The 8,556-nt window shown below is 37.3% G+C and overlaps 1 pseudogene; it reads left to right on the top strand.

Annotated features, from left to right (window-relative positions):
* The first annotated feature begins 6,358 nt into the window (after positions 1-6,358).
* Positions 6,359-7,219, top strand: LOC116545669 (annotated as a pseudogene).
* The last annotated feature ends 1,337 nt before the right edge of the window (positions 7,220-8,556 follow it).

Genomic DNA, 8,556 nt, shown 5'->3' with positions numbered 1-8,556 from the left:
CAGCACACATTTTTGGTAATGTGTATAGAGTGCTACAGAATTTCTGAATGGACTCGGCATATAACACAATCAGTATATTGAACAAGCCATGCTAGTGGAATCCAATCCCAATCTTCTTCCCTGTTTTTTTTTTTAACCTTTATTTAGAGAAGCTAGATTTTTCTGCAGCAAATGCATAGATCTGATTTATTTTTTAGAATGTCCAAACTAATGTAATAATCCAGGCTTCCACTTTCATTCAAAGTTACAGCTACTCTGCTCCTAGAGTCTACAAATAGAAAAATAAGTGAACAAAGGAAGAAGGCCTATTCAGCTCTTTCATTCTTCTCTCTCTGTTCCTCCACTATATCGTGAACCATAGTTAAGTTGGAGCATAGGGAGGGAGAAAAGTTCAGTCCAGAGAGAAACAATTGTATTAGATTGTTCCTCTCATAGCTGGTTCTACACTTTCTGGACCTAAACACTATTTAACACTAGTTTCAATTTGTGTAGGCATCTTTGTTGGTCCTACCCCAATTTTTAAGGACCCCTCACTTGCCGTATTCTTGATTTGAGCCACTCATTTACCTCATTGATTTTTCTCCCTCAACCCATCATAGTGGCAATTCACATTCAACATGTTTGTGCTGAGTGTGCTCTTCTAAGTAACCCACTTAGTCAGGACTTGAGATAATTTTATTCAAGTTCAGTCTTACTCTTGCTGACATCATTTTCAAGTGACATACTCACTCTTCTTAGGCCTTTATATGCTCAGAGAACGCAGGCCCTCCTCACAAAACCACCTTATCTCTGGCCATATTGGTGGATACAGATACAAACCCATGGTATCCCCCACTCCCACTCCTCCAGTGCAGATGATGCGTTGACCTCTCCCTGTACAGTTGGAGTAAAAGGTGGGACATGTGGAGTAGCTTTTCCAAAGAAACTCTTCCTCATTCTTCAGTAAATTGATCCTTTATACTCTCAATTTTGGCAAAGGATAATGTAATTAAAATAAATATATCGTAGGATTTTGTTCTGTCTTTTAATTTTGGACTATTATGTTTATTTGACTTTGGCGACTCAATCATGTATTTTAACAATCTATTTAAATATTATTTGTTATTTTTAAATACATTTCTCATTTTGTATCCACTAATGCAATCTAATTCTAAATAAAATAAGCAGAAAAATATGTGATTCTATAAATTACAGTGTTTACATATCAATTCCAGTTTCAGTGTTCATTTACTCTAAAATTGTTTGAAAAGAATAAATATACTTCACCAGAAACTACTTTGCCTTCTCTTTAAGTGGATAGGTTTCTCTCATGGATTTGGCCTTTCTCGGGAATGTATGTTTGTTTTTCTCCTCCAAGTCACAATACTGAGTGGGTAAACAACCACACGTGATCCATCTCATCCTGCTTACTTTAAGTAGAACTTCCAACACATGGGCATTGTCCGTGTCCAACTGACCACTGCAGTTTTCAGAATCAGCCCAAACAACCTTGCCTTTGATTTTCTTGCTTCTTCTAATCCGCTTATCTCCCCGCCTGAGCTCCCAGCACTAATTTTATTCAAGATACTTTTCTGCACATGATACTCTGGCTTCCCTGGTTACGGATGACTTCTTTGACTGACAGTGACCCACAGTCAGGCAGCTCCAAGCCACCCCTGGCACTAATGCATTGAGGCCCATCAGTTAAGAGGGCTTCAACAGGAAGGGCTAACCCTTGCAATCTAATAGTAGTGCCTTTTTGTGCCTGTTTCCATGGCAGTATTAATTGCTATCACAAGACCTAAAGATTTGTTACTAGCTAGACATTTATTTGATAACATCCACTTGATTAAGAAATATTTATTTTAATCTTGAAAGCAGAATGCAATTTTTAAAATGAATCTGTCCGTTAGCTAAAATAAGGAATGCTTGCTTTCTTCTCATTTCATCAATCAAAGCATCACAAAGCTTTGACGGATGGCCAGCTGTGATGGATGAGAACTATGTCATTATTAGAAAATGTCTCATCATCACTCTTCCAAGCGTATATCAATTATAGAGTCTTAGAATTGAGATACAGGTAGCCAGGAAAACATCCTTCCATTCACATCCTCATACAGATTTGCACATTTTGCAGTTCACACTTTCTTTGCTTTGTCCATAGTGGCTGTGATTTTAATACCATTGTTTCGACCTAAATAATAGTTTAGGTTCCCTCTAAAGACATTCCATTTGACAGCCTGCTTAATCATATTACTGGATCCCTTAAGCACTTTCTAATACAGAGCAACCAAATGAAACTAGAGAGAACATTTTACTCCACATCCAAACAACTGTCATTCACACAAGTTAACATTTTGAGTCTCATTTCACTATTTTAAGAATAAAACATACACTTATTATACACTGTCTCATACTACTGTATAAAAATGCTCACAATTTGTAAGAAACAATAAAATTTTTTGGCACTATACCTGGCAATATTTCCTCTATTCTGAAACAAACTGATAAATGAACCACTCATTGAATGGTACCCGTTAGGGATACAACAAAGCATTATGGTGTTTATGGAAACTGAGCCATAGTGGAAAGTGCAAGAGCTTAGGAATCAGAATTGCTACCTCTTTGATGCTTTCAATACTTAATCTTTAGCAAATTTCCAAAGCATATTTGTTTTATTATTGATATTTTATATATCTGAAAATTAATATGCCAAATACATATGAATGTCCAACATGACTGAGAAATTAGATTTAACCCACTGAAGTGAATGGTAAAGGTAGTGGAGACAGTGGTAAGAAAAATATTATTTCTCAGTTACATATTCTTAACACGTACTGTATTCTTAAATGTTTTCAAATTGGACAGCATGCACACTGTAATCTTTCAGTAAAGATAAAAGGAACACAAATTATGGTCTCTAATGCCTAGAGAAAATCACAGGGGAAAAGAAGAAAAAATAAGTTACATCACAAGTTTCATTAAATTGTAAATTGTGATATAGAATAGGTTTTTTTTTGTTTTGACAGATTTTTATTTAACAATATTAAAAGTCTTTTAATTTTCAAAAGTTAGTTATTATTAATTTTTAAATTTTAGATTTGGAGGTACATGTGTAGGGTTTTTACATGTTATATTGCATGATACTGAGATTTGGTTTTCTAATGATTCTGTTTTTCAAGTAGCGAACATAATGTACATATTATTTGATCACCCAGGTCATATGTGTAGTAACTGATAGGTAGTTTTTTGACTCTCATCCTCCTTCCACCCTCAAGTAGGCCCCAGTGTCTGTTGTTTTCTTCTTTGTGTCCATATGTGCTTGATGTTTAGCTCCTAGTCATAAGGAAGAACATACAGTATTTGGTTTTCTGTTCCTGAGTTAGCTTGCTTAAGAAAATTGCCTCCAGTTCCATCCATGTTGCTGCAAAGGACATGATCTCATAATTTTTTATGACTGCATATTATTCCGTGGTATATACGTATCATATTTTCTTTATCCAGTCTACCACTGATGGGCATTCTGGTTAATTCCATATTATCATGATTTGGAATAGTGCTGTGATGAATACATGTATCCAAGTGTCTTTACGGTAGAACAATTTATATTCCTTTGGGTATATACCCAATGGTGGGATGACTGGGTTGAATTGTAATCCTGTTTTAGGTTCTTTCAGAAATTGACAAACAACTTTCCACAATGGCTAAACTGATTTACATTCCCACCAGCAGTGTATAAGTACTCCCTTTTCTTTACAACCTTGATAGCTTATGTTATTTTTTAAACTTTTTAATAATAGCCATTCTGAATGGCATGAGATTGTATCTCACTGTGGTTTTGATTTGCATTTGTCGAATGATCAGTGATACTGAGTTGTCTTTCATATGCTTGTTGGACGTATACATGCCTTCTTTTGAAAAATGTTCATATCCTTTGCCCACTCTTTTTTTTGTTTGCTTGTTTTTTCTTGTGAATTTAAGTTCCTCATAAATGCTAGATATTAGACCTTTGTCAGATGCATAGATTGCAAATATTTTCTCCCCTTCTGTACCTCCTACTGAAACTATTCAAAAAATTTGTGGAGAAAATAATCCTCCCTAACTTGTTCTATGAGACCAACATTATCATGATACCAAAATCCATCACAGTCAGAACAACAACAAAAAAAGAAAACTGTAGGCCAATAACTTTGATGAAGATAGATGCAAAAATTCTCAACAAACTTCTAGCAAATAGAATCCAGCAGTTCATCAAAAAGCGAATCCATCATGAATAATTAGGCTTTATTCCTAGGGTGCAAGATTCTTCATACATCTGGTAGAATTCGACTGTAATCCTGGACTGGTCTTCCTTTCTCATACCACTTTACACTGCCTTAGATCTACCCACCCAATCTGGTCCTGGACTTTTTTTGGTTGGCAGGCTTTCTGCTACTGATTCAATTTCTGAATTTGTAATTAGTCTGTTCAGGGATTCAATTTCTTCTTGGTTCATTTTTGGGAGGCTGTATGTGTTCAGGTAATTTATCTATTTCTTCTAAGTTTTCTAGCTTATGTGGATGGAGGTTTTTGTAATAATCTCTGAAGGTTTGGTTTTTGTTGTCATTGTTATTTCTGTTGTATCAGTGGTGTCCCCTTTCTCATTCCTGATTGCATTTATTTGAATCTTCTGTCTTTTTGTCGTTATTAATCTACCTAGTGGTTTATCTTACAATTTTTTTCAAAAATCCAACTCCTGAATTCATTGATCTTTTGTGTGGTTTTTGCATCACAATTTCCTTTAGTACGACTTTTATTTGTGTTATTTATTTTCTTCTGCTACCTTCGGGGTTAGTTTGCTCTTCCTTCTCTATTTCTTCTAGCCGTGATGTTAGGCCATCTATGTAAGATCTTTTAAACTTTTTGATGTGATCATTTAGTGCTATAAATTTCCCTCTTTACAGTGCCTTAGATCTGTCCACAGAATCTAGTATCTTGTATCTTTGTTCTCATTATTTCAAATAATTTGTTGATTTCTGCCTTAATTTTATTCTTTACCCAAAAGTCATTCAGAAGCAGGTTGTTTAATTTCAATGTAACCAAGTGGTTTTGAGCAATTTCTTAGTATGGATTTCTATTTGTGTTGTGCTGTGGTCTGAGAGCATACTTAGTAAGATTTGAGGCTTTTAAAATTTCCTGAAGATTGTTTTATGTCCAATTGTGTGGTTGATTTTAGACTATGTGCCATGTGCAAATAAGAATGTATATTCTGTTGTTCTGTGGTGAAGTGTTCTGTAGATGTTATTAGGTCCATTTGGTCAAGTGTTAAATTCAGGTCCCAAATGTCTTTATTAGTTTTCTGACTTGATGACCTATCTTATACTGTCAATGGGGTCTTGAAGTCCCCACTATTATTGTATGGGAGTCTGTGTCTTAATTTGCTTTATAATTCTGAGTGCTCCTGTGTGGGTGCATATATATTTAGGATAGTTAAGTGTTCTTGTTAAATTGAGCTCTTTACCATTATCCAATGCCCTTCTTTGTGTTTTTAAATCATTGTTGGTTTAATGTACATTTTGTCTGAAATTAGAATAGCAATCCTGATTTTTTTTTCTGTTTTCCATTTGCTTGGTAAATTTTTCTTTATCCCCTTACTCTGAGCCTATGGGTGTCATTGCATGTTGAGATGGGTCACTTTAAGACTACATACTATTGAGTATCATGAGGATCTGGAATCCACTGAGCACAAGGATAAAGTTCCAATTTGACCTGACAGCAGGGCACTTCCCATTCACTCATGAGTTTGTTTTCTCAATCAGTAAAAGGCAATTAAGCATCTACTATGAATTCTGTTTGTGGTCTTGTCTGATAAAAGATGAGTCATGGAGACCCCACCCTTGAAGAGATATCAATTTTGAATAATATATGTGTGTGTGTATATATATATATCTATACTATATATATACACACACACACACACACACACACACACACAATTTCAAAGCAATGTAATTAGACTTCTAGTCAAAGTAAGACCAAAGTGTCATAAAATGATAAAGAAAAATTGTGTAAGAGTACTTTAAGTCTTAAAGTTAAATGATAACAATGTTGATAGTTTATTATAAAAACTTCACCTCACGTTATTTTCCCACAGAAGTATATCAAAGAATAAAAAATTAAAACTATAGGGGGTATTCAATACATTGAGATAAATGACTAAATATTTTGTGCCAATAAATATAGTTAATATTCTACTAAAATTATTTTCCAAACATTTAAAGTAAAAATCAAAGCAAAGATAAGCATTGATTCTCTCCTTGCTGGGGTTCCCTAATAAATAAAACTAAACTGGTGGAAGTCAGAATGGAAGCAGGTGTGAGAGGATCCAGCCAAAGAAAACATGGCTGCCAAAGTGTTTGAGTCCAATGGCAAGTTTGGCCTGGCCTTAGCTGTTGCATGAGGCATGGTGAACTCTGCCTTATATAATGTGGATTCTGGGTACAGAGCTGTCATCACAGAGCTGTCAATCGTTAAAACTGTCATCTTTAACTAATTCCATGGAGTAGAGGACATTGTGGTAGGGGAAGGGACTCCCTTTCTCACCCCATGGGTACAGAAACCAATTATCTTTGACTGCCCTTCTCGATCGTAATGTGGCAGTCATCACTGGTAGATTTACAGAATGTCCACATCACACTGTGCATCCCTTTCTGGCCCCTGGCTAGCCAGCTTCCTCGCTGGCTATGATGAGCATAAGAGGGGACTATGATGAGCGTGTGCTGTTGTCCATCAGGACCGAGATCCTCAAGTCAGTGGTGGCTCGCTTTGGTGTTGGAGAACTAATCACCCAGAGAGAGCTGGTCTCCAGGCAGGTGACTGACAACCTTACGGAGCAAGCAGCCACCTTTGGGCTCGTCCTGGACGACATGTCCCTGATACATCTGATTTTCTGGAAGGGTTTCAGAGAAGCCGTGGAAGCCAAACACGTGACTTAGCAGGAAGCAGAGAAGGCCGGATTTGTGGTGGAAAAGGCTGAGCAGCAGAAAAACGTGACCATCATCTCTGCTGAGGGTGACTCCAAGGCAACTGCCAAACACACTGGCCACCGCAGGGGAGGCCTGGTGGAGCTGCGCTGGAAGCTGCGGAGGACACCTCGTACCTCCTATCACGCTCTCGGACCCCCAGCTGCCTGCGGGCGGGGCGTCCGTGCTCCTCCTGCTGCCCCGTTGAGGGCTCGCTCGGCTGCACCTCCGCGGGCTGATGGGGCCACAACCAGGATGATTCTTAACACTGCTTTGCTTCCGGCCCTCCCCAGAAATTACTGTGAAATTTCATGATTGGCTTAAAATGAAGGAAATAAAGGCAAAATCACTTCAGATCTCTTAAAAAAAATAGATTAAGCTGTGGCCAGGCGCAGTGGCTCACACCTGTAATCCCAGCACTTTGGGAGGCGGAGGCAGGTGGATCACCTGAGGTCAGGAGTGCGAGACCAGCCTGACCAACACGGAGAAACCCCTTCTCTACTAAAAATACAAAATTAGGCGGGCATCGGGCCGCATGCCTGTAATCCCAGCTAATCGGGAGGCTGAGGCTGGAGAATCACTTGAACCGGGAGGCAGAAGTTGCCGTGAGCCAAGAGATCTCGCCACTGCACTCCAGCCTGGGCAAAAAGAGCAAAACTCCGAAAAACAAAACAAAACAAAACAACAACAACAACAAATTAATTAAATAAATAAAAAAACAAACAAACAAAAATAACCTAAACTGTGATTAAAAAAAAAAAAAAAAGAATGAGAATGATGACTCATTCTAGATACTCACATAATGATATTCATCTTCACAAATCCATCTTATTTCATTCATTGACCTAATTTGGTTCATGAGCAAGGTGCAATTAAGTATGTCAAGGCAATAGAGAATAAGAGATAAAAATAAATGGAGCTATCACTTAAAATAATAATATGCGCTAGGAAATGTTCTACGTACTTAAGGTTATTTACTCAAACTAATTTTCACATTCTTTATTCAAAGTAGCTACTACTATTTTTCCTTTTTAGGCATGAGAAGACTGAGTCTCAAGGATGACAAATGGATAAAGGTCATTTGATTTGTAAATGGTAGGCGAGGATTTGAAACCAGAGCCAACTGTCTCAAAATTCCTGGCTCTTAGCCATACTATGTGCTGCCTCTAGACCTCAGTGATAAGTTTGGCTCAAATTGCTGCAATAAGCAATAAGAATGGAGGCCCTCAGAAAGACGTCTTTTCATCCCCAAGGCATTAAGTTAGAAGTATAATTGAGTGGTTTAAAACAACAATTCTTCAGGGGTTCCATTTAAATATTGTATAAAAATTAGTTTCTTCCACTTTATTTCCTCCCATCATTTTTCTCCACTAAGAAGATTTAGTATTCATGTGGAGGAAAGAAATCAAATTACTTCAAAAGACAATATTGATGGAACCTTGAGGAAAAAATAATAATGATTGAAATTCTCAGCTGCTCTCCAAGGTGATTAAATCCTAGTTGGGGGAAGGGCCTTGCTTGGCACCTGCAGGCTACAACCGGATGGTTTTGTGGGCTCCAAAGGAGATACAGTTGG

This window comes from Sapajus apella, unplaced genomic scaffold, assembly GCF_009761245.1.
Source record: "Sapajus apella isolate SASKATOON/1434 unplaced genomic scaffold, GSC_monkey_1.0 scaffold5, whole genome shotgun sequence".
Lineage (NCBI taxonomy): Eukaryota > Metazoa > Chordata > Mammalia > Primates > Cebidae > Sapajus > Sapajus apella.
Note: the sequence above shows the minus strand (reverse complement) of the source record. Positions and strands in the feature narration are given on the sequence as shown.